Here is a 26881-nt window from a genome sequence, read left to right on the forward strand (position 1 = left end):
CATGCATGCGTGTGTGTGCGCGCGCGCAGTCTCTGACAGAGAGCAGCCAGTAAGCAGTAGACACTAGAACCGCAGGCACATTAAATATAGCATACAAACAGCAAGAGCTGTGGCAGCATTTGCCTCCTCCATTAATAAAAGCTAAAAAAAGGCACTAAGAAAGTTTAGAGGAGAGAAAGATTATCCCCAAAATTCTTTCAGGGAAGACCAAGAAGGCTTTTAGGCTTGTCATATGTTCAAACTATGATTGATTTCTTTCCAGTCACTGAATACCTTGTCTCTGTGCTTTCAGGGCTGGTGATGGGGCGAGGAACCCGCACCTTCAAATAGACGGGGCTGTGAGAAGCGAACGGCTGTTGAGTGAACACGCGCCAGCCTGGGCAGGGCAGGCAGCGGCAGGGTGTGACCAAATGGTGTGCTGTGCCTATCTCCATGTCTCCATCAATAGCAGAGAACAAGTTCACACAGCTTTCTTCTCTTTGCCTAAGTTGAATTAGCCAGCATTTAGAAAATCAGGTAAAATCCAGGAAAGCTTTATAGAGGAAGGATACACTTCAACAAAGTGCCTGAGAGAACGTCTTGCCTATAGGCAAAGGGTAACATCACACTACACATATCACATGTGTATTAGGGTTCCCTGGAAAACCAACAGGATGTGTGTGTGTGTGTGTGTTACATATATGTATATATGTGTATAATATATATGTATATATGTAATACACACACACACGCATATATAGAGAGAGAGACAGAGACAGAGACATTTATTTTAAAGAATTGGCTCTCTTGAAAGTGGAGGCTGGTAAGTTTAAAATAGGGCAGCCAGCAGGCTAAAAGCCCCGGGAAGAGTCAGTGCTGCTGTTCTGTTGGGTCTGCAGGCAGAAGGCCTTCCTCTCCAGGCAGAGTCAGTCTTTTTTCTGTTAAACCGGTCAACCAATTGGGTGAGACCCACCCACATTATGGAGGGTAATCTGCCTTACTCAAAGTCTACAGATTTAAATGTTAACCCCACCTAAAAAACATTTACAGAAACATCTGGAATATGTTTGCCTAACTATCTGGGTGCTACGGCCTTGTCAAGTTGACACACAATACCAACCATCACAACCTGACTGAAATTACTTCATGACACATATGCTAACACCGCTCGCTTCCTTCCTAGAATGTCTCACAGACAGTGGGGTTTGGACTGAGCCACGCATGAAGGGGGAAGTGAGGGGAAAGGCAATTCACAACTGAGATGAGGAAGTATGTGTTTGCAGAATAGAAAAGGAGAGGGAGTAAATGTTCTCTGCCAATTTGTGATGGTTGCTGAGGCCAGTGATTCTTGGCCTAATTATAGAGAGCCTTGAATGACACATTGGAAAGTTTAGGCCTGATATAATAAGCAATTGATAAGAGTTTCTACTTCATTTTATTCCTCCTTTTTTTCCTAAGAAAACAGAAAGTGGGTGAGAAAAAGTTCAAGAAAATCATGAGTGACTGGGTCAGGCTGTTTTAAAGGCACAAAAGCTATACTCCCTGGGACAGAAATGTGTGGCACATCCTCAGTCCACATTCCCGCTGAGGATGGGAGGCGGCAGTTCCTGGGAGGAAAGAGCTCCTCTGTTCTTAGCCTCTCACCTGGGAAGTGGCCCAGGCAGTCCCCATCAATGAGAAAATTAGGGATTTCTCTTTGGTTGTTTGCTGCTTGTCAAGACCTACACATCAGCACACAACCTTTTTATGTCAATTACAGTACATCTCAAACAATTAAAAAGAAAAAGTCAAAACATTAATATTTCATATTGAAAGGTCATGATATCTCCCATCTCCTTTCCAAAGGTGGTGATAAAGAGCATGTTGGCTTCCCCACCATAATACTGTAAAACACAAACAAATCAGAGGTGGACACATCCGCTCGCAAGGCATCAGGAAGCAGAACCTATCCAGATCATAGCCAGATTCTCAGAGACCTTTGAGTTACGGCCATGTTCAGAGAGCCCCAGAACTGAAAGAGAACAAAACAGCATCTAGTATACTCCTATCATTGTTCAGAGGAGGAAACCGAGGTCCAGAGAGAAGTGATCTTCTTGGTGGTACACAGCTAATTTGTGGAAGAATTAAGACTGGAACTCAGTTTTTCTGAACCCCTGACAGGTGCACATTCTCTTTGGCTTAAGTTAGAAACTCAGAGTCTGAACTATTAAAGCAGAAAGGTGGTAGGGAGAAGATGACAGACCAGTGCCAAAGAGTGTTGTTCAAAGGTTCTTCCTTCAAAGGTGCTGAGCTGTGATGGATCTTCAAGCTAAACCTCATTTTCACAAGAGAAGAGAAGGGGCAGCATCCCACCTTTGTACATGGGAATGATCCATAGATAGATGACATAGAATGGGAGGAGTCTTAACCTTAATTAAGAAGCTGTTTGTGTGTGTTGGGAAGGTGGAATATGGTGGATACAAATAATAATATTTAGCATTTATTGAATACTTAATATGAGGCAAGAGCTATTCTAAGCCTTTCATGGGAATCAACTCATTTAATCCTTACAACTGTCTTACGTGCTAGATCCTATCAGTGTCCCTATTTTACAGACAAGGAAACTGAGGTGTTAGAAGTTGTTAATATGCCCAGGGTCTCATAACTAGAAAATGACAGGGCTGAAATTTTGACTCTGGAGGGAGGACTCTAAACTCCTACACAGTGGTGCCCATTTGGCTTTGGCTACCCACAGAAAACGTCATCTGTGAAAGTGTGACCTTCCACAAATGAAAGATCTTTGGGTCTAGTACAGGCAAACTGTGGGGTCCAGAAGGCTCCAAGAAGAGAGAACAGTGTGGGAAACATTGGCAAGAGGGGCAGGAAGGAAGAAGGTAACGGTCTGGTCTGAGTTGGTGATAGGATCATGCCTGCAAGAGGTAGATTGACAAATGCTGGAGGAACTTTACCTCAGTAGGTTCCTGGGACAAAGCACTCAAATATGGGGCAAGAAGATTAAGGTCCTTTTCCAGAATTTTAGAGTGAGTGCTTCCTGTTTGCCAGGTCCTGTTCTTAGCCCTTTACAGGTTATTTTATTTGATCTTTGCAGCAAACCACGAGGCAGGCACGGTTAGTGTCTCTATTATCCAGAAGGGGAAGCTGAAAGGTTTAGTGTATGAGCCCAGATTTACAGCCAGATAACAGCTGAGTTTACTTGATGCTGAGACTCACAGGGTTGGGTCAGAGCTGTGTGTGTCTTCATCCTAATGTAAGTACTAGTGCTCAGAAGTGGACCAGGGTTGACGGAGTCTCAGCTTCAAGGAGTAAGCAGGTCTGTAAAGACCGGCCACCCATCATGCATAGCCTGGGAAGCAGGGTGCATGGGATTCATTCATTCACCCATGTTAGCACCCACCATGTTCATGGCAGAAAGGGCTCCTGCCCTCAGAGAGCTTACAGCTTGACAGCATTCACTCCTAAGGAAAGGAGAGGAGAGAGCAGGCCTATCTGTGACAAGCAGTCTAGCATGGCAGAATCACTCCTTCAAACCAGCACTTTTTACAGTATTCCAGGCAGGTGGGGGCCCCCCACAGAGAGCCGGCTGACACATAAAAATGGCCTTCTGCATTTCTGCTGACACGTCGTCTGTATCTGATGGAGTAACATCTTCATTATGAAATTAGATGAAAATCCTGATGCACAGACTAATAGATAACATCCCACGCTTTTCCTCAGGAGCCGAGCAACAGAAACAGCAAAGACCAAGGAGTGGAGCCAGAGTCATCCCCTACCCCATCCGATTCCATTTTCATACCCACCTGTCATCTCCCCACAAACTTCATTAGCTCACAGAGGGGATGGTGTCTCATTACATTATCAGCCACCACCACAACAGAAGAGCTTTTTGTATTGAGGCTGCAGTTAAATTATGGATCAACTAGATAAATTTTACACAAGAAGTTCCCTGTGGTGCAGTGCTCCCTATGCATTCAGGACCCCTGATTTCCAGCACAAGAGCAAGCAAACTTTCTATTTACGAAGTCTGCACATACAGGCCATTGAAGATCAGAGAGTTGGAGTTGATGGAAACATGAGGCACGACACCCTGAAGACTCTGGATTCATTCTCTCCTACCAGGGAGGGAGCGGAGTGGGTTACTCCCTTGAGAGACTGAGCAGCTAGTTCTCTGCCTTCCTTCACCCTCCCTCGTCTCTCCAGGAGATGCCTATCTTCCACGATGGCTTTGTTGACCAGGATGGTTTCAACCCGACTATCGCAGGAAGGAAGCTAGGCACAAGCAGGACTCAGTGCAGCCAGGGAACAGGTGCAATTTCATCCTGTTTGGTTCACTCTGCCCTGGTTAAATGCTTCCTTTCCTGCAATCTGTGCCACCTACCTGTTTGTGTTAATGGTCCCACCGTGAAAAACACCAGGTCGCCTTGCATAAACCCAAGCCCCCACTCTCCTGGCTGGCCATGGAGAGGGAATTTCCACATGGGCTGGAAGGGCTGATAGATCCCCTGGGCTGTCTGATTCCTGGGCCATCATTCTCTTTGACAAGCCCTCCTGCCCAGGTGTGCAATGGGAGGAGAATCTCTGCCCTCGGGTAGGGCTGTACTAAGGGAACCTCTCAGCTGCCACCGGCGCGGGTTTTTAGGTGATGGAGCAGACCACTTTCCAGTCCTGGGTTGAGTTAATTTTGCTCATATTTGGGCTCTACATCAGAGAGAATCCTTTCTGCCTGAGTCCTAGGCATGCTCCGTGGGTTTATAGAGTGAACCGTGTTCATGTGGTCCCCTTTTCTTGCCAACTAAATGGGGAAGGACTTCTCTAGAGGATTGTTGATTGTGTGTCCTCTTCTCCTTACCAGGGGCAGGGCCATGCTGGGGATTCAGACAAGATCCCTGTACCCCAAAGGTGAACGGGGCAAAAATAGGTCAGAGATATTGAGGGGTCTTTCCTACAAAGCTCTGACCATGACTATGGTAGAGCCAAAGTTTGCTACAAGCTATCCTTATACTTTCCTAGCAAGGAGGAAGAGTCTCACATGGGCCCCTGGGCCAGGTTCCCTCGAGACTGCTCCCCATTCTGCAGTTTCCATCCATCCCCCTTGAGGATACTAAGACCACTCTTTTATGGCATACCTCCTGTGTGTTAGGCTCTGTCATGGACATTATCCTCACTTTGATCCTCATGATAAACCTCAAAGTGGGCACAATTTTTCCATTTCACAACTTGGGAACCTAAGTCTTAGAGTGGTTAGGACGCTTGCCCAAGTTCAACTACTTGGTAAAATCTACATCAATATAACTCCAAAGCCCCTGATTTTTCTACCACATTGTATCTGGGTCCTTATATCTACCTCCTGCCTACTACTAATTCATCCCAGTTTAATCCCCAGTTGATTGTATTGTTCCCCATCTCTACTTTTAGACTTTAGGTTGAGGCCACAGCTCTCTTCTTCTAGGCCCTTCTTTAGCTCCTCAGCAGCCTTCCATTCAGGCCCAAGGGAGCTGCCTCCCCTTTGACCAGCCCCAAACCAAGCTATTAATGTTATGTAGGGAATTATCTTCCTTCTTCATGTGAAAGACACATCCTTGGCCCCCAGCGATATGGCAAACATTTAATAGCCAACATTTATCTTCTACCTTTCTCTCTGAAGTCAGTCATACAGAGGCTGAGCCTTTGGCTTATAGGGAAATTTTTCTTCATAGGCTGGTAGGAGATCTACAATTAACACCTGACAACAGAGAAGAATTTAGGTTATGAGTCACTAACATGCAGGGAATATTGGTGAGACATGGATCCTTTATTCCAAATGCCAAAGAGAAGCTTATTTTTCTTCTGATGTGTCAAACAGCTGTGCCTCAATAGCAGTGTACATTGAATGAGGCATTTATCTACACGGACCCCTGATATCAGAGAGTGCATTCCACTGCAGGTAACAGAAACCCAAGTTCATAAACTTAACCATAGGGCATGAAGTCCAGAGATAGGCAGGCTCCATGAGGAGAAGCACCATGATGTCACAGCTTCCAAGAATCTTCTTATCTTTCCTTTCTGCAATCTTCAGTGTCAAATTCTTGTCCTTATGGTTAAAAGGTGGTTGCTTCATCTCCCCCTTCACTTTGATTTCCAAGCAGGAAGAAGAAAAAGAAGTTAGAAGGGGAAAGAAGTAGTGCGAGAATCAAGAAACAAAACTGTCCTAGGCATCTCCCGGAGGTTTCCATTTTCAGACCACTGGCCAGATCCCCATCATGTGGCTGCCCCTTGGGTACAAGGGGAGCTGGGAAAGGTAGTTTTTAGTTAGGTCCACTGGTGCCCTAAACCAACTCAGAGATAGCTGAGAAAGGAAGATGAGGAGACACATATTACGTAGATGGCTGGTAGTTTCAGATATCTTCTACTATGTAGACTTTTCCAGGAGAGAGAGGAAGCCACTAGAAGGAAACTCTAACATTCTGTACTTATACTAACTATACTATACTTACATACTATAGTAACGTTCTATACTATTCTTTCTTAAAGACAGAGCCCTCTGTTGCCTCTCACGTTGTTTATCACAAGAGTCCCTTAAGGGTGTCCACTACTTCTTGTCTCCCAACCCATCAGTCAATCATCCACTGATGCTCAAAACGTCTGTGTTGTTCTACTGTCATTTTTACAGTTAAGGAAGGATGACTAATTTTGTCTATTATATAAGGAATTCATAATGACCGTAGAGCAATTCAAATAAGGATAATAGTGGGTAGAATAGTCCAAAATGGATCATGTGTCTACCTTTTATTAAAAGCTCCAATGAATCCCCATTTCCAACAAAATGGAACACAGACTCTTTAGCAAGCCATGTGGGGTCCTTCTTTCCAGCTTCACCTCTCACCACTCCTCAGCCAAGAACAACTTCTCACTTTTTCTTAAACAAGCCATGATCTTTTAAAACTTAATTTTTTTCCTGTTCTTTGCTGGAAATAATCTCATCTCTCTTCCTCAATTGGTAACTTTCCCCCTATTCTACAAAACCTGTCTCTTCTGCTAAGTGTTCCCCAACTCCTTTGATCCTCACCTCCAAGATTTCAGACTTCCTCAACATCACTATCTTAGCTCTCATCATCCTGTTGGTAATTTGTATATGTGTTGTCTCCTCCACTAAGCGATGAGCCACTGGAATGTCAGCACAGGCTCCTATAGACCACTGCAGCACCTGTATCTACTACAGCATTTGCTACATTGTAGTTACTTATTAGACCATTATAATAGCACTATTCTAGGCACTTTGTATGAAGGAGGTACTATTATTGTTCACCCCATTTTACAGAGGAGAAAAACCAAGGCAGGAAGAGAGTAAAGGGCCACATTTATACCTTTAGCAAGTGAGAGAGCTGTGAGTGGAACATTGGCCTCTGGCTGCAGTGCCTATACATTTAGTCATTGCTCCACACTGCTTTGCAGTAAAATACCTGATTAGAGAATGAATGACAGCACAGATATTGTCCAGCCTGTTTTGGAAAGAGTATCTTATACTGCAGAGAAATATGTCGTTCATTCCTTTCCAGCTTATGACTCACTTTTGATCCACTTGCTGGCCCAGCTCTCATGCCTTAAGCAGTGAGCCTGGCATGATGGGGGCTGCCCTCCTTGAGGTTCAGCCCCAGGGTCAGTCCCTTCAGATGGAAGGTCACATTGCAGCATCTTGACATGGCTCTCTTGTGTTGCCTGCTCTCTCTCTCCCTCTCTCCCTCTGTTCCTCCCCTTTACCCTATGGTCCTCTCTTGCTCTCTGCCCCTTCCACTTCCCTATCATAGATGTAAAATGCGTGCAGCCGTCTCCGATGCTGCTGCTAACCACAGGCGCTCAGGAACAGTCTTGCTCCAAATCCTGCCTCCTATTTTCATATTTCCTGTGGCATTTCATAGAAATAGCAGAACAATTGCTCATCCACAGGGGGTAAAGGGAGCAGGATTTTATATAATTAAATGTTAAAGTGACAACGTTTCAGCCTATGGGGAAGTAGAGGGAAGGGAAGATGGGATTGGGATGGTCCAGGGTGAAGGAGAAGCCTGGGCTGTGATTCAGTCATGCAGAATCCAGCCTTAATCCTCTTTTTCATCTGTGACAAGGATGATGGACACAATGTGAGCCCTCGGTCCTGTCTTTCCTTCCACCGAGTTGTAGCAGCAGACTCCGAGCGGGGAATGGGTCTCCGCCAAAGGCTGCTTGGAATCACCTGCTTCCAGAGACACCTCTGGATTGTAGAAGCGTTAATTTATTTCCATCTTCTGCTTTGGTGGGAGAGACAAAAGTGATGGTTCATCTCCCAAAGGAACATTCTTAACACGATGAGGGACAGAGACGAGAAACATCTGTAGGTAGCAAGCATGCTCAGAGTTTCCTCATAAACACAGGTTTCCATGAAAACCAAACAAAGGAACGTAAGAGAAAGGCCAGACACATTCCCCTGCAGTTCCCAGATTTAAAGAAGTCACACAGCCGCATTCCTTTCAAGGGTGGGGGACCAGAGGCAAGCCTGGCCCAGAACACTGCTCCAGGCTGCACCCAGGGCTGGCCTTGCACACGGCCCCCTTCCCGCACACATGGGTGCACATGGACATGCTCTCCAGCCATTTGTTCCTTTGATGTGCACTAAGTGAAACATAATTACCCACTTTGTCACACTGCATGTGACTTTGACGGCCCAGTGTGTGGGCTTTTTTTAAAAATACATTAGAAGGTCCTCAAGGGGAAACAGTGTTCCTTTTGGGGTTTGTTTCAAGGACTTCTACATGGTTCTAAACAACAGAATCACCAGAACTGGTCTTTCCAGTAAAAAGCAGCTGCCTCTTCCCCACCGCCTTCACCTACAAATAGATAGAAAGGACAGAGAAAGAAAAGGGCACAGGGCAGGGAAAGAGAGGCACATCTATGAGGCTTTGATGAAGCCGATGGGGGAGGACAGGAAGGGAACCGTCGGAGCGGAAGCCCACTGGAATACACGGCTTTTGCATGTTAAATCATTTCCAGAACCAAGGATGGATGTCCCTGCACGAACCCTCTGCCTCCACCTTCAGAAACGTCCTACTTAAGCATGCGTTCAGTAGCTTTCCCAAATCCCTTGTCCGCCAAGTCTCATTTCTCTTGCTCACACAGGCTCCTCCTTCCCAGACATGCAAAACTCATCTCTCCACAGCAGCACTGACCTCTTTTCACTGGACCCTCCTCCCTGATCCAGGTCCCCTTTCTAAAGGAAGGCGCCTGGCTACTCCAAGATAGTGCACATGTGCCTACATGCACACGTGCATGCACACACACACACACACATACCACACCCCTAACTCTCAGAGCCTTCACATCTTTGTGGATACACACACTATATCCCCTGGAAACAGAGCATCCTGAACACATTTTGAGTCTATAAATGCTGTTAGAGATGAGGCTGTGAGTTTCCTTAAATGTGAAGCCTGCTCATTACTGCAATTAATTGGCATTGCTGTGCTAACCGTAAGTTGGCCTGCCTATAATAACCAGCAGCAGCAGCCTGCTGTGTGTAGGAGAGAAGCAGTGGTGGGGGCTGAGCCCTGTGCAGTGTTTACAGTGGAGGATACAAGAAATCCATAAGCATTTTCCTTTTTTATAAAGCAAGGTTGCACTATTGGATTTATATTAGCAATTTTCAATCATCTTTTATTAGGCCTACATTGATTTTCTGTTCATTTTTTTGCATATTAAAGCATAATAAGCTGAAGAACTTTCATTCTTGGTCAGCTGATAAAAGCAACATCACCACCCAATTGCTTATTAAGAGCTCAAATGAGCCCCTCATGAAAACTCCTTTGGATGGAAACAGACACGTGCTAAATGAAATGGTTATCTCTAAAATGAAGTTGACTTGAGGATTCCATATCAATTTATGTGTCTCTATCTGGACCACTGTTGGCCATGTGATGGCAGGTCTCAGGGATTTGTAAGAATCATTCATTCATTCAGCCTTTCATCCTGGCGAGTACTTCACTGAGCTAAGGGTGCAAATGAATTCCAGCCCTACTCTGGCCTAGCCATGTGAACTTGTTTCTACTATGTAAGCTTTCAAGCCCTTCATTCCCTCATCTATAAAATGAGGACATTGACCTAGACGACTTATATAGGCCTTTTTAGCTCTAAAGTAAATTGATCTAATGAAAAGAAAAAAAACCCTTCTAACAATGAGTTAAGGAAGATAACCATGTGTTTCTTGTAGGGAAGATGCCATGTGTTTATACTCAACTATAAGACAGGCAGTATGTTGTACATGCTATAGGAGATACCAAATGTTACAGGAATTCAGAAGAGGGAGATCATTCCTCACTGGGGTGACCAGAGGGGACTCTGTGGAAGAGGGGGTCATTCAAGTTGTGTCTCGAGGAGTGAGTGTTTCATTGACAGAGATGGGGTAGGGGATAGGGCATGTCATGTGATGGGAACATCTCACTCTTGGGAAGAGCGGAAGGGAAATCTGAAAGGTATGTTGTCTTGAATTCCAAGGAAACAGGCCATTTCAAGAAGGAGGAGACTATTTCAGGGGGGCCACATGCTGCCAAGAGATCAAGGAGGCTAACCATTACATCCTGAATGAACACTACTCCCGATAACAGGCCTCTGGTCCTCCTGGTGTGCTGGATGGGGTCTACTAATGGCCAGCTGTGAAACCACCCCATGGTGCTCTTCATGGCAGAAACTGGTTTCGTGCTCCCCAAGCCTGTGGCATCTGTAAATCCTGCTTATTGTTATATGGGCAACAAATGCTGCTTTTCCAGACACTCAGAAGTGACACACTGGGAGATGAATGGCAGGTCTGTTACATTGCTCAGACATTTTGGATTGTCTTCCTTTTCTTTCTCTGTGTCACATTCTTTCACTATGCCTATTTCTTGACAGTGGTTCTGGTTCTCGTTCCATCTGTTCCTGAATTGTCATCTTCCTTTTGTTCTTTATAAATTACTCCCATTGTCCTGTGTAAGTACTCCTCAGCCTCCCCATGGGCCATGGCATAAGGACTATTCCACAAGGAGCGAGGCTGGAGTCTTGTGTTTATCAAACCGCAGTTGAGTAAAGCGAGTCTTGACTTTAGAGTTCAAAGACTGGATTTGACACTTAGATCTTCCACATTCTACCATGGGGATTTGTCAGCTGCCTTTACAAATATGATTCTTGGTTTACTCATCTATCAAATGGGGACAATGGTTCTTCTGGACAAAGTAATTGAAAGAGACTCAAATTACATGGCAAAAGCTAATTTATTTTGCAGGTGCGACATTTTGATCTCTATTATAGTTATTATAACTGCACAGAGAGAGGGAATCTTTATCATTTAAAAAAATTCATCAACTATTCTATAAACTATTCTATAAAAATCATCATCATTCTACAAGCAAAATAATGTATATGACTTAAAATTATGTGTACATTTTGCATAGCTTGTCTCAACCAGTGTGCAGTTTTCTTTCTCGTCAGGAAATCGTGGCTGATTTCTGATTTAAGTCAGGTACATGGCTTTTTTTCACCTGTTTTCCTCCAAGCGTTTTCTACTGGACGTGGAACTCCTCAGGTGCCTCTACTAGGCATTTGGATGCACAGGTAGACCGTGTCAAAAGGTTACCACGTCCTGCCCTCTGGTTGATCGTACTCGGGTGGTGAAGGGACTTTAACGGTCCTATAGTGTCCAAGCTCATCTGTCTTTTTCTCAAGGAGCAGATCACATTGTAGACAGGAGCGATAGAGAGCACTTGGTCCTTGCCCAGGACTGTCAGTGGAGCTCAGGCCAGCCCACACCCTCAAGGAACAAGAGTGTCTTTCTCCTGACTGGAGTCCACAGAAGGCTGGAGCTTCTCACAGAAGGCAGTGTGCAGAGGGGCCGCCAGCCTGCCCGAGTCCATCGGCGGCACTTCTGCTTTCAGACAGGAAGCTTTTCTCTTGCCCACTGCTGCTCCTTCTCTAGGAACAGTCGTGGCATATCTTTTCTCTCCCCTAAGGCAGAGCTCCGAGTGTCATTTTTGGAGCTTAGAAGTCACTTTGAACCTTCAAGCTCTATGCTGGAGGATTCTTCCTTATCTTAAAGGATACCGGGAGGCAGAAAAGGCCAAGAACATCAGAGAAGAACAGCATATTTGTCCAAAATCGAGGATGTGGGCAGCGTAGTCTGGGCTATTTGTAGGGATTTGTATTAGGGTTAGGAGTTTTAAAAATATGCATTTGTGTATCAATTACTTTGGAGGGCTCAATTGTTCAGGTGAAGGCCCTTTAAAATCGCATCACTGCTGGTCTAAAATACATTTGAAAGTGCGAATGCTGGAGGTGGAGAGGGGGAGCCAGAAGCCCACTTGTGCAAATATAGGGACATAAATGACTCAGTTTCCTTCTCCATAAAGAAGAAAATAACGCTGAGTTACTTTCCTGGCAGGTTAGCTAATGTGTGGGTGTATGTTAATTAACATCTTAAAGAATTGTGAAAGCATAAAAACTTGAGAAGTACCCTGGTGTAGTATGATTCTTGGTGCATTAACCAGCTTGTGCCTGCCAGCATTTATAAGAGTGAGAGAACAAGAGAAAGCAGGGAGCAGAAAGCAGAAGACATGTGCCCACGGAGCAAGACTGGTTCAAGGCTGAGCAAAGGAATCTAAAGTAGAATACCATCCTCATAGTGTACCTCAGAGAGCACCGTCCTCATAACGTTAGCTCACCTTCACTGAGGAAATGGGAATGCAACACTTCAGATGCTTTGGGCTGCAAATAATCGAACCCTTACCAACAGAGGCTTAGAGTATTAGGACAACAGAAAGGCATGGAGGGAGGCTGTCCGAAAACTCTGTAACAGCCTCTGGGATCCAGGATCTCACAGTCAGTCTCCATCATGCTTGAGATGTGGGGTCTTCATTCCATGGGTGGGAAGTGGCTGCATTTCTTCAGCCCTCACGCTGTCACCTGACTATGATCAAAGACAGGAACAAAGCGGGCATAGAAGAGTGCACCTGCTTCTTTTTGATTGGGGGGAATATCCAGCCCATCTACTGAGTCATGTGGTCATCCTTCAATGCAAACAGACGGGAAAGTGACTATCTGGCATTTTTCGCTTTTATTGTGAGAGACAGCCTCTGCCAGTGGAAAAGAAAGGAAGGGAGAAAAAAAGATATTTTATATAGATGTAAGCTCCTAGTGCCTTTGTAAACAGTGGACTTGTAGATAAAGATCAGGGATTTGTTGGGAAATATTCACTCTGTGAACACCTGAGACAATTGCGCAGCTTCTCTCTAACTGCCAGCAATATGCTTGCCTAATTAGTTTCTCTACGGTCCCCACCTCTCTGTGTTCAAGCTTTGGCCTTGCGGTGCCTTCTCCTACCCACGGATCATCCCCAACAACAGACCCTACTGGATATGCATGTGGCGCCTGCACTGTAGACTAGATGCCTCTGTTGTAGCCCTTCCACACAACAGAGAGTATGTAAATGAGGGCTTAGGGACCCCAAGCAGCTTTGCATTCCTGGGAAGTTCACTAACTCTGCAAAACTGGATACAGTAAAATATGTGTATGGCAGCCCTGAAAACCAGTACTGAATCCTGGCTTGGGCCTGAAAGAAATGGGGGCAGTTCTATTGAAAAACCAGGCAGAAGGCCTAATGAGAAATTAGTCAGATGTTCTGTGACACTGCCTAACCCACAGGCTTCCATCTGCTTGCACCCTTCTCTTCCAAATGAAGTACCAGTTGTGTTTGTTCGGTAACCAACTGGGCATCCTTCCTCTCATCTCCTCAAATTGCAAACCAGCAGCAGCAGCAGAAGTTTCCTCCCTATCAGACCAGAGCAGCACATGAAAGTTATTCATTCTCCTCCCTCTTTCCTGATGCATTTTTCATCATTAAAGGGAAAATGTCATTTTGGTGACAGATATTAGTATGATTGGTGTCAGGAATGAATCTTCCTTTCTCTGTCAGCCTTGCTTCACACGGTCCTAAGACAATGTTCTGTTAAAAGGCCACTTCCATTTCCAACTCCAGTGGTGTGCGAGAAGGGCAGGCTTCGGCTGTGATGGATGGGCTTAGTCAAGGCTGGAGCGGTGCCAGGGAGCGCAGCTGGAGCCTGACCCTTCTACCACCAGGCGAGCCTGAGGAGGTTTCTAGGAAGCCCATGTCTTATTTCTGGCTGAATTCTGTTGGGAGCAGTCTTAAAAAGAGGAAACCTCCAGCTCTGTTTGGTGACAAGGTTTTAAGAGATAGAAGATTTGCCATCATCAATGGCATCTAGAGTGATATAAATCCAAACCCTTCTATTGGAAAGCTGACCTAGAAATGAAAATTTTTGTTTTCTTTCAGCAAAAATGTAGGCCAACCTCTGCAGATGTTTTTCTAGGTGCAGCTCTGAGCCTTGCATGAGCTAGAGGTAATAACACTTTCGCCTCTGCAGCATACCTCATCTGATGCTCTGCAGAAAACACCCCTCCAGAATTCATTTAGAGTTCAGTTTCTTTATGCGTGAAACACAGATAATACTACCGCAGCTGTCTCTCTCAGCTACTGAGAGGCGGCTTCTTCAATGCAATGAAGGTTTATTGAACTCACACTCTGGGCCATGCGCTTTGCTCAGCCTTGGGAAATAAAAAAAAATAAACGGGAAATAGCACCTGCCTTCAGAGAGCTTATAGCCTGGTAGGTGAGATCAGGCAATTATACACAGTCAACCATAAGTCAGAAATATATGTGTTTAATAAATTAATATATATATGCATATATTCTAAAAAGAGTTTGATTTTAACTAGTTGGGGGAGGGGCAGGGAGCATCAGTAAAAGTAAAATTTCAAGAAGGAAATGGAATTCTAACTCATCTTTGAAATCTGAATGGGACTTAGAAATCTGTGGATGAAAGAGAAGAGAATCCTGGCAGAGCAAAAATCAGAGCAAATAGTTTGGGATACGCAGAGAGGCTGAAGAGTCACAGGATGGTGGATGAGCGTGGAGGTTGGACCACAACAGAAACTAAGGCTATAAAGTTAGCTTAGGGTATTTCTAAGGGCCTTGGCTGTCAAACTTGGGAATTTGAACTATATGGCATAGGCAGGAGAGCCACTGAAATTTCCTGTACAGATAAAGAACATTACGGAACTATCCTTCAAAAACGTAAAGCTGGCTTCTGTGATAGAATTTTTTATATCAGGAGTTATCCACTTTTTCTGATCCAAATCTCATTAAAAAATGTTTTGTAACACACTTATTACTATGCAAAATTAAGTTGATAATAAAATAAGCTACTTATACACTTAGTTCAAAAAATGACCTCTGTAATGTCCTAACTGGATCTACAAGAGAAATAAATAGAAAATGATTGATAACCAAATAAGTATAAAATAAATCTTCTGGCCCAACTACACATAGGCTGTATTGAATATCTACATGTAGAATCTCCACGAATGTGATGGCTACAGCACAAGCTGATACGGGGGTGTATGTAGAATTGGTGACTTAAATACCATGAGAAGTGTTACCATCGGTCACATGATTTTCCAAGCTAGTGAATGATTCTTGGTGAAGATCTGAACAAATCAAAGCACAATCTTCCCTTGGCTTATAGGTGCTTGCCTTCTTGGAAGATTAGTGAACATGAAAACCTTGCAAAAATATTTTGTGTTTATATATCAAGCGGAGTTCATTTTAGGCTTATCGGAAAAAAAAAAGGTTTCACTCACCCAAATGTCTGACAAGCATTCTGCACCCACGACTTTGCTGAGTCTAGCCTCTCTGGCCCCCATGCACTAGGGGGCAGGAGCGTCTCCACAATTATAGTGACAACCAAGTTCCCCTGAGAAGTCTGCCCAGCCCTTCCAAGAAGCAGCAGTTTAGGTAGAGGCAGCGTTGGAGGCAGAGAGATGAGTTAAGATTTAATTAAAATAGTAGAGAAAAGAAACAAGGGGAGGCTTAGCCTTAGCCATGGCTGTGGAGTCCTGGAAAGGAGGAAGAAATGTAGGAGACTTCCCTACACGAGTGAGAGAAGGATGGAAAGGTCCGCAGGAAAGTTTGAAGCTCCATGCAAACATTGTTGCTGCTAGAGTTAAATGTCATCATATCACTTCACAGAAAGGATATCTGAAGCCCTAGAAAGGTGCAGCGACTTTTCCAAAGACACAGAACAGTCAGGAATTGCATTAGACACCCAACGCCTCAGACCTACCACTTCGCTGTAACTACTAAAGCAAAAGAGCTTCCGCTCAGCATGGAGAATTATATGCAGAGAACTAGAGCAGAGCAAACGCAAAGATAGAAACAACTTCTGGAAACAGTCAAATTGCAAGTGTTCTACTTAGTACCTTGTTATTTTATGGAAAGCCTGGAAAACTCTAGGATTCAAACAAAGATAAAGATTCTACAATCCATCCACTTCTGTTTGCTTATGCTTCTAAATATTCATCAGTAACATTTAAGACAAAGGAAAGAGATAATTACAAGGGGAGTTTTTTCAAGATAGTAAAGGTTAACAGGATTCTTGGCATTTGTGTCCTGTCAATTTCCATGTAATTATGCTCAATTCCCAGAATTCAGAGTCGGTTGTGCCTGTTAATGCTTAAAGATGATATCCTTGGAAAATAATTTATAAGATCGTTTCTCACATTTTTCAGGTTCAAACCAAGCACCCTGGCTAATAGTTTGATTATTATTAATGTTATTCTTGGATGGAGAGTGCTAGGAGGTCATAAGTTGGATTTGGGGATTAGAGTGGGTTTTTATGAGAGTGTGGTAAGCTAGCTTTCCCAAGAACAAAATAAGAGCACTGAAAATATTTATATAACCTGATTTATAACTTCTCCTATTTTAGTTTGATAAATAAGAACATGGGAAGGACACCTCAGTTCCCTAGAACTGTACTACCTCTTGGAAGGAAGAAAGGAGTCTGGTAGAGACGTCTGTGCAGGGAGGTACAACCAACTGGCCTCATGGAAAAAGATTAAGATGTTAGATTCTAGATGTTTTTACATGTTCATTCATTCAATCATCCTTCTTACATTGATTTATTATTGAATATATTTTATCTCTTTCTGTGCTAAGATAGAGTGATTATTAATAAGACACTGTCCTTTCCCTTTTCTGTTCTCTTGTAATCTTGCACTTTCCCTTTGTAATATATATTCCGCTTGTGATTCATTGATTATCTGTACAATTTTTCTAACGTTTATCTCTTCAGTGGGAGGTAGCCTTGGGGGCTGGACCAAGGATATGACAGTCCCTGGTGTATCGCATTGCCTACCCTAGTACATACTTGTTGAATACATGTGAGAAGGGTGCTCTCATCCCAGCTGGGCAATCAGAAACCATCTTTCCAACCAGCTTACTTGAAACCTGATTTGGAAGAAAATTTTCTAGAGTCCTTCTGGTCTTAAGCCTGCCATTCCTTTAGATCGCTGGGGCCCTGTGCATGTTCTTCAGCTATGTCTTCTGGAAAACAAAGTGACTAATATAGCTTCCCAAATAATGTTATAGTTAGACACCTTCTGGGGAAGCAAATCATGTGGAGCATAAACTTCCGGCCCCAGGCCTATGCATTATCTATTGTTCTGGACGATGGCTGTCATAATGCTCTTCCACTAGAGTGGAAAATGAAGAATTATATGTAAAACTGATTGCTTCCCATCATGCTCTGGAAAGTAGGCTGATACAGGGAAGCAACAAGGCGGAGAAGAAAGAGCACGGAATCAAGAGTTTAAAGGCACATGCTGTAATCCGGCTCTTCTGGTCATTAAAAGTTGAGTCCTTGGGGCCAGCCCCAGTGTCCTGGTAGTTAAGTTTAGTGTGCTCTGCTTCGGCGGCCCTGGTTTGGTACCCGGGTATGACCTACACCACTCTGTTAGCGGCCATGCTGTGCCGGTGACCCATGTACTAAAAATAGAGAAAGATGGGCACGGATGTTAACTCCAGGCAAATCTTCCTCAGGAAAAAAACAGTTGAGTCTTTGGAAGGAATGAGCCAAGGGAGGTGAGGAAAGTGCCCGAAGTACATCAGGAGGGAATGTCCAAGGAAATAGTGAGTGCAAAGAGAAGTAGGCATCCCAAGCCATTGTTAAGAGGGGAAGTCAGGAGTCAGACATGGAGGAAATAGTCAGGGGAGTGGAGGATAGGAACAGAAGGCACTCCGACTAATTCTACCTAAAAAGATGCTTTTCCCTTGCTCAGGGTTCATTTTTCACACAAATCACACACGTATTTTCTTGGAGCATTCCAAAAATACTCTTACAAGTGTATACAAAAGTTCTCGAATGGGTTGTGCTATAAGGTATGCAGGGGGAATGATAAGCATAATTCCATTATCCCTGGCAATGTAGACAATAGAATTACTGGGTAGATGAGAACGTGACATTAGAAAGGTCACACCAGGTCACATCAATTCAGATGTCCTAGTCACCTATCTTGGACAGTGGCAATTTTGCACGGGAATCATACTTCAAAGGTTAGAAATATATATCAGACACCCTAACCTAATAAACCAGTATGGGTCTGTCACCCATTAATTTATCCAAATCTTCCTTATCCTATTTAGATATTATTTTTGCCTGTATAACCTTTTATACAGACATGCTTGTTCTTATCCTTAATCTACCATCTTTCAATTTCTTGAGATTCTTTTTTATTTCTAGTTGGAGTTCGCTCATTAAGCGTGTGTACACCCTATCCTTACACTTCATGAATACCAAATGTCCCCATCTTCTTAATGTCTTTTCATTTGTAAGTTTCTGCCAGAAAACCATTTTAATTTTTGAATTTTCCCTGACTGCATTATTCATTTAAATTCAGCCAATATTTATCAAAAACCTATTATGTGCCAGGCACTGTGTTAGGCTTCAGGAACATAACAGAGAAAAAGACAGAATTTGAACTATTACACATATTACAAATGTTAGAAATGCTGATGCAGTGGGCATTTACCCCAGTTGAATGGCATAGTTAAGGTAAGGTCTTTATGAGGAAGTCAGAACTTAAAAGGATGAATAGACTTACCCAGAAAGATGTGGGGACAGTATTCTAGGCAGGAATGCAGCATACGCAAAGCCCCTGAGTTGAGAAAAAGGAACCTTTGAGATATTAAAGCAATAATAAAATAAAGACCAACATGGATCTATAAGGGAAGAAGTGACAGGAGAAAAAGTTGAAAATAGATAAAGGCAACATCATGAAGGCTCAGAAACCACATAAAAGATTTTGGGCTTTATTTAAATCGTTGTGTGGCGTCACTAAGGACGGAATGGGGAGAGTGACCTGGTCAGATTTTCAGGAAAACTTTATTCCAGTGTGGATCCTGAAACAGATCTAGAAAAAGCAGATGGAGAAAATCCATGTAAGAGGGAATTGAGATGCCAAGGAAGAAAATAAAGAGAGATGGTGGCTGAGGCCAGGGTGAGGCAGTCGGGGTTGAGAAAAGTGGCTATCCATTTTTGGATGAAGAACCCATGAGAGAGAGAGACAGAGAGACAGACAGACAGACAGATTGGATTATGGGGAGGCAGGCAGTGGTGAGGGAGAAGGAGAGATTGAAAGTGACTCCCGATTTCTGACTTGAGCAATTGGGTGCATGAAGTTCCTGTATTATTTGTGAGCTATGATGATAACTACTATAAACACTACTGAAGAATTTAGCCATCGTAATTTTGAGTAAAGGTAATATTTCTTTCTTTGTTTCTATTTTTCCCAATATCCTGCTAATAGCTTTCATAAAACGTTTGGCCCAACCCTTCATTTTTGACAAAAATCCTGATACCTCAGACAATAATCTATAGTATCATATTCCAAAATGTAATATGAAGACCATAACCTAGGAACCACTGGCCATGACTGATTCCAATGTTGTTTTCCTGGGATATAAAAGAGTAATTACTGGCTACTATTTCTGGATTTTGTACCACATGCCAGGTACTTCACTGGATACTTTCCACACGCCATCTCATTAAACTCACAGCAAACAGACGAGGTAGGTGATATTCCTATTTAATAGAGGAGAAAATTGAGGCTCTGAAGGTAAGAAAATTATCCAATGTCAAGCTGGCAATTTGCGGAGCCAAAGCCACTAACCCCAACATCCATGCTCGGTCCACTCCTCATCACTGTCCCTTCGTCCACTGCCCGGAGTCCAGCATTTTAGACACACACTTTAGATGATTTTTCCTAAAATATATTACATCACGTTTGTCCACTTCTCTGCACACACATGACTTTATGGATCATTTCCAGCTCACGTGTGTCACCTAAAGATTTAATCACTTAGGGAACTTCGTGACTTCTGCAAACTTGGGAGAGTTTTCTATGCATTCCCTCTGACAGGTCATTGACAAAAATACTATGTTTGGTTTGTCCTAGCAACATGCCCTTTGTGAATCTAATGTTAATACATTGCTGTATAGAAACATGTCAATATATCCTTGATTTTTGTCTTAGCTTTACGCTAGTTCTCCACTTTTGAAGAAAAGAGTCCCCTCATTACCCACTTTGTTATTTTAAGGCATCTTTGATCCTGACACCTTGTCAAAACTGTTGTGAAAGCCTAGGTAAATTATTTTCACGTGTTGTCCCTTATTCACACGCATACTCACAACATTTTCCCCATCCTCCCTCCTACAGGTTCAAAGCACTGTTCAAGGCCACTGTCCCAGGCCACTCACAAGTTTCTCTGACTTTCTCACTACCTGCAGCTGCACCTGTGGCTTCTTGGTAAACTAGATGGAGAAAGCGTATAAAAGGCTTAGGGAAGTCATTCCTGTCCAGGAGGGAAAGCCCATATCGACTCCCAGGCTGGGAAGGGTGTGGTACTCTAACTGCAGCCTTCACTGTTCAATGGGAAAGCCCCTGCACTTCTAGTGGTAAGACGTAGAGATGGACCGGACGGTAAAAGGAGGAGGATGCGTAAGCTTACAGAAATGTGTTCGATTATTTCTTGAGTTTCTAAGACTCAATAAATAAAGACGCTTTGAATACGGAGCATTTTTTTAACTGAAGATGCTGTAAGGATTGTGAAGTGTCTCTAGTCTGACTTGACAGAGATTGAAATAAAGGAGAAAAAAGGAAGTGGGACAATTTGTGTATTAGTTTAATTAGAAACACAAAGAAGCAAGGCTTCCACAGGAAGTACAAATGCAAGCCTTTCACAAGCAAACAGTGAGAATACGTTTAGTTCTCTTAGAAACTTGTGGAATGCCTTCTCCTGGATGCTTCCATATCCCCTCCCCATGTCCATCTCTGACTCCATCCCCTCCCCCCTCTCCAGGGCCTGTGAGGCAAACGGTGAACATTTATAAATCTAACTCCGGAAACTAAACCTCTGAAAACCTTAGGGTCAATTATTTTAGTCTCAACCAGTTTCCATGTCTCGAGAAAAGTTAACTCAGCTTGAACACTAGCCTATCTGATTATGCGTTTATCTTTAACCCACGTCTCGTAAACTGATTTGATGAAACCAGAGAGTGAGTGTGTGCTTGTATGCATGCGTGTAGAAATTTTGTAAATGTATTATAATCATAGCAGAATAACGTTCCAGAAGTTCAGCCAGGACAACGTTTATAATAAAAAATATTGATTGATTTCAGGGAAAGCAAAGATCAGTTCTCCCCAATTACACTCTCACTGCCCCTTCTAAAGCAGCGTGACTCAGGAATTATATCACAGCTCTTAGTCTTTTATATACAGCTGCTCTTATCGAATGTTCCTGATGGCATATAAAATAATGCATATGTACATAGAATTTGTTGTGTGTCCTAAATGGCTTATCCTAAGAAACTCAGGAAAGACTGAGACAAAACTGCATCAGAACAAGTCTAAAACATGAAGTCCACATGCAAAAATTGCTAACAGAAAGGAGAGAAAGAGAGAGAGAGACCGAGAGAGGAATTCAAAATAAAAGTAAGAAGAGGGAGAGAGATATAGGCAACACAGAATAAGCTCTTACTGAAGAGATGGCAAAAAATAGGTCCCCAGAAAGTCAAAAGACACAGAGTATAAAACTTACTAGTCCAGTTGACCTCTCAGGCCCTTCCTACTATGATATTCTAATAGTCTAGTCTTAAAAGGATGGTTTAAATATTTTCTCTATGGCTGGGTGCCTGGCATGGACTATGATCTAGGCAGCCATGTCCCAGCTAGGCTTTAGGGGAAGATTCCCAAATGGGCAATTAATTTAGATTTAATAGGACAGTTACCGTAAGCTTAAATAAATGCCAGTTAAATATTAACAGCATATTTATTGAAGATTAACATTGCTGGTTGCATTGTGGGATTTCCTTTTCCTTAAAGAAACTCTTTATCGCAAGACTTTTAATCATCTTGACTCTTCTATCGGCTTGCCTTAGATCCAGGGCTGCTCACTAATTACTTCGTAGAACACTTTTCTGAATTTTGAAGTGGATATCTTGATGAACGAGAAGAGTGGAAGAACATGATGATGGGGGCTATTTCCCTATGAGAGGAACTGGTAAGAGAATATGAACAATAAACTGCTTTTGAGAAAAGTGTGAAAAAGCGTTATAACCATAGGCTGTTAGAGTTGGAAGGGTCCTGGAAGTCGTTTAATCCAAACTCCTCATTTAGAAGGAAAGTCGAAGCAAACTGGGCAACTTCATACATCAGACTTGGGGCTTAAATGCAACACCCTCAACCCCCAGCCCCTCTACCACGTTGTTGTCTTACTCTGGAATAATTCTTCTGTCAAAAGTGCGTTAGCCCATTTGGATGCATTAGGCCTAGAGGTTCTCAACAACACACCTATCATGAAGATGTTGGTTCTTTTGACAAATGAAGAAACCAAAAATTCAAAACAGCAAGTGACTTATCTAAGGTGACATAATGATGGCCTGAGTTGACTATAGAACCCAGGTCTTCTGGTTTGCAAAATGATACTTACAAAAGGTCATCTCCAGTAAAAAGGACAATTGAACCCATACGTTACTGAGCAAATTCTTGTCTCACTAAAATTTACTTTTGTTGCTGCTCTTGGCTGGGGAACAAGAGATAAAACCTCTAAAGAAAATGCAGAGAAAAGGTTAAAGAGAGACATGAGTAAAAGACAACTGTTAGAGAGAAAGGTGTGCAGGGGCAGAGGCAAGCCAATTCCTTTGACGGTAAATTTGGGTTCTTAGCTTCTGGTTTGGGGCTGTGAGATTGCCATTCATGAGACTCTTTCCATATGAGAAACCACTGCCTGACTCTGGTTGGTCTGCATCTTGTAAACCTTGGAATTGGTGTCTGTCTATGCATGTAGATGAATGTCTGCACGTAACCCTTGCTCCCTTGCACAGAGGTTCTGATGCTAATCCCGAGGCACTGCTCTGGGATGTTCAATGGTAGAAATTAGGAGAGATGCGGCAGACACAGGATCTTATCATCTAACGACTAGTCTAAGATCCAGAGCTGAGGAGGCTTTGGATTCAGCCATCAGGCAGACAGGAGCAAAGAAGGGCTTAGAGCTTCATGGGAGCTGCTCAGAGGGCATTGCTTATTGTCTGATGGATGGAAGTGTCTTGTCTTTTCTCAGGTTATTTTGCTATGTTTCAGATATACGTGGGAGCATGACAGATAAAAGTTCTCAAGCTGCCGCAGAAAGAGAAAACCATATCCTCTTTCTCAAGCGCAGGCTGTTTCCCAGAGACCTATATCCTGTGTACTTTTGGAGAGCACTGGGGTGGTGACACGGGAGGGGAGCGGGAGGGTCACCCTTCTTCCTGCCCTGACTTGGAGGCTAAGCTACTTCCCCTGTCTGCCCACATCTCAGCGTGAAGCTTCTGCTCTGTCTCTGGGATGCAACCCTGCAGGAAGTGCACACTGAGAGTGCTCATAGGCCTGCGCTCAGAGGGCTGTTCCTGGGGTCTCTGAACAAATGTCATACTTTGACCTCCTCTGAAGGAGGGAAGCCTATCCACTGGCCATCACTTCTAGTCCCAGTGCAGAAGCACAGTGGCTACCGTGTGTCCAGTCCCTGCTGTGTAACAGGCCCTGTGCTAAACTCTTTACATCAATTGTCTTATTTAATCCTCACATCAACACTTTGAAGTAGGTACCACTGTTACCACCACTTTACAAACAAGGTCTTTCTCCTGAGATCACACAGCTAGTCACGGGAAGATGACTTCCAGTTTGTGTGATCCAAAGCGTATGGTCATTCTTAATCAATAAATGTGTACTGAATGAATCGATGAATGCATAAACACAGAACGTTGAAGCACTTAGAGGTTTTCAATTGGACAGAGCACGTCAGACGTACCCATCCTCAGTTTTAATAAGCACCACCTGTGAATACAAAAGGCAGCTTCTGCTCATGGGCCTTCTGGGCTTGAGTTGTGTCACTTCTGTCCTGTATGCCTGCAACTTGATTCCTGCCCACATGCATTGCCTGCCCCTTCACCTCCTTCTTGCTGTTAAGTCCCAGCTTAAAGGCATTTCCTTAGAGAAACATCTTCTGATCCTAATTGGATCCTACAAGAAACTTCTGTCATATGCATTCTTCCATTCCCTCCCCATAGCTCTATCTAGTGCTTTTAGTATCTGTCTCCCTGCCTGACAGTGGGAGTTATGAGGGTAAGACCCCCGGTGCTTTTGTTTTTGTCTCTCTCATCCAGTGTGAACCCACCACCCAGCACATAGCTGGCATTTAGGGTGCACTAAACACTTGTTTGTTGAGTAGATTAACTTCTTCCCTACATTTACAAATCCTTGAGAGTACCCTTCCCCTCCCAATGCCATTTTAAATGAACTTAAAAACCATCGTTAGTGCTTGGAAATCTGGACAAGTGTAATGGGGCAAACAGTTCCCAAGGGGTGGATGGACCCCAGATCAGTGATGAGGATGTCCTCAAGAGCTGACATGGAGCAGAGGGTTGAGTTCATTACACCTTCAACATTCAGGAATGTAAATACAAATAAACTCCTGACAAACCCAGTAACACTAGACTATAAACAAATTGAGGGCAGGAGCTACGTCTTCCATCTTTGAATCTCTAACTTCCAACACAGCTTCTGGTGGATAGGAGGAGCTCAAAATCTCCTTGTCAACGTTTACTGAATAAACTGAATTCAGATGAATAAGTGGATACCCAGAGGGATACTGGACAGTGATAGTATCACTTCTTCTGTGGTTCTCTCTCTTGTCCACAGGTAAAGGAGATGCTTTATTATTTAGCTCTTCAGCAGTTTCCTTACCTGACAAATGGAGTGGAAGGAACAGTGGAAAGGGGCCAGGAGTCCAGAGTTCCAGTCCTGATTTACCAGTTATTGACTTTGTGTCCCCATGACAATGATGACTTCCTCCTGGGCTCAGTCCTCCACTTATGCAAAGAGCAGTCAATATTAAACATCTCCCAAGGTCCCCTCTTGCCGTATCCTTCTGTGACTCTGGGGATCCCGGGTCTTGTTATGACTGGAAACCTAGGTAAGGAGAGACCCCGCCCTACAGACCCCTGGCTCTTGGGATGCTCCCCTTTGGGTGTCTGACTTTGGCTCCTTTGGTTCTTTGATTTCGATCATTCCTTCTTACTTTTCTGTCTACCTACCAACTGTTCTACCAACCATCTCTCTGCTTTATGCATTTCTGATAAAGATTTATGACTTTCAAAGTCCATAGTAGCCTAACCTTTGCCATTTCTCCCTACCCTCCTTCTTGATTCTCTCTATTGGTGACCTCTTTTTCCTCCCTGGAGGCTTCTTCTCTGTCTTCAAGTTGCTTTTTTGCTCTTCAGGCTGAAATCCTAACGTGCTGCACTCTAGCCCAGATGAACAATGGTTTTATTTTGATCCTATATTCATATAGGAGACAAAAATAGCACGTATTTTTCCAGAGTCCAGCCCTTCCTCACTCTCCTGGAGGCATCTCTTTATCCAGATGGACACTGCCATTTCTGATTAAACCTTCCAATATCTATGTGGTGCCATGCCACTCTAACTGCCTTGCATTTCTCATCTTCTTGCCTGTGCTCCTATTTGGAATCTCCACCAGGAGAGGGGGGCCTTTAGCCTTTTTAGAAAAGAGGAAGCAGAACTGGCATTTCTCAAGCTAGTGCTCTTCTCTTGGTCTCTTGTGTGTGTGGAAAAGTCATGGCTCTTTAGCTAACCTGGCTTGCTGTAGGTAACAGAGAGTAAAAGCAAACAACAGCTGACTTCCCTTTCAGTGGGAATTCTTCCCTGTTCCAACCCTGCTTTAGTGTGTAGATGCTACACTGCCAGAAGTCTCTGTCTCCCATCTCCTCACCTGCCCGCCAGCCCTCTGGAGTCTGCCCAGGGAACCCCTTCTCTCCCCATCCTCTGTAGTCATTGGATTATTAAAGGGAATATGATTGTTTTCTTTTGCTTAGGCAGAATATGTGTGTGGGTGCGTGTGTGTGTGTGTGCGCGTGCGTGTCTGTGAGCTTGAAAGGCATTGTCCTATAGATATTTTTATAACCTGAAGCAATTACAGCTGTCAGCACAGAGACAAGCTGTGACAAGTTGATTTATGTGTACGGTATATGTGTACGCAAGAGGGAAGGAAGGAAGGAGAGGGAGATGGGGGAAGAAGGTGGAGGTTGGCGCTCGTTAGGAATCTGCTTTCCAGGAGGCAGAAAGGAAGTTGTTTCTATAAAGAACACAAATAATGAAATTGCTCTGACTGTCATCCCTTTTTCATTAACTCGGATACGCTGGGAAAAATAAAATAAATCCAGCAGTTTTTATGAAGCAAGAGACAGGTTAGAAGATAAGCCACTAAGTGCTGGTTATATTTAGGGATTAGGAGATGGGAAGGGAGTTGACATATGATTTTGATCTTCATTATTTAAACCACTTCAATAAGGAGTTTGAATAAAATGGATTCCACTTTGTTAATTGAGCAGGCATCTCTGACCTTTCCCCACTTTCTAAACTTCCATTTTTGAATAAAGTTTGGATCCCTGGGTCCACAAAGAAGGCACGA

The 26881-nt window shown here is 43.5% G+C and overlaps 1 protein-coding gene across 8 annotated transcripts in view; it reads left to right on the plus strand.

Annotated features, from left to right (window-relative positions):
* NTM (neurotrimin) overlaps positions 1–26881 on the plus strand; it is a 907778-nt gene that overhangs the window by 490372 nt on the left and 390525 nt on the right. The gene's annotated exons all lie outside the window — the stretch shown is intronic.

This window comes from Equus caballus, chromosome 7 (genome assembly GCF_041296265.1).
Source record: "Equus caballus isolate H_3958 breed thoroughbred chromosome 7, TB-T2T, whole genome shotgun sequence".
Classification (NCBI taxonomy): Eukaryota; Metazoa; Chordata; class Mammalia; order Perissodactyla; family Equidae; genus Equus; species Equus caballus.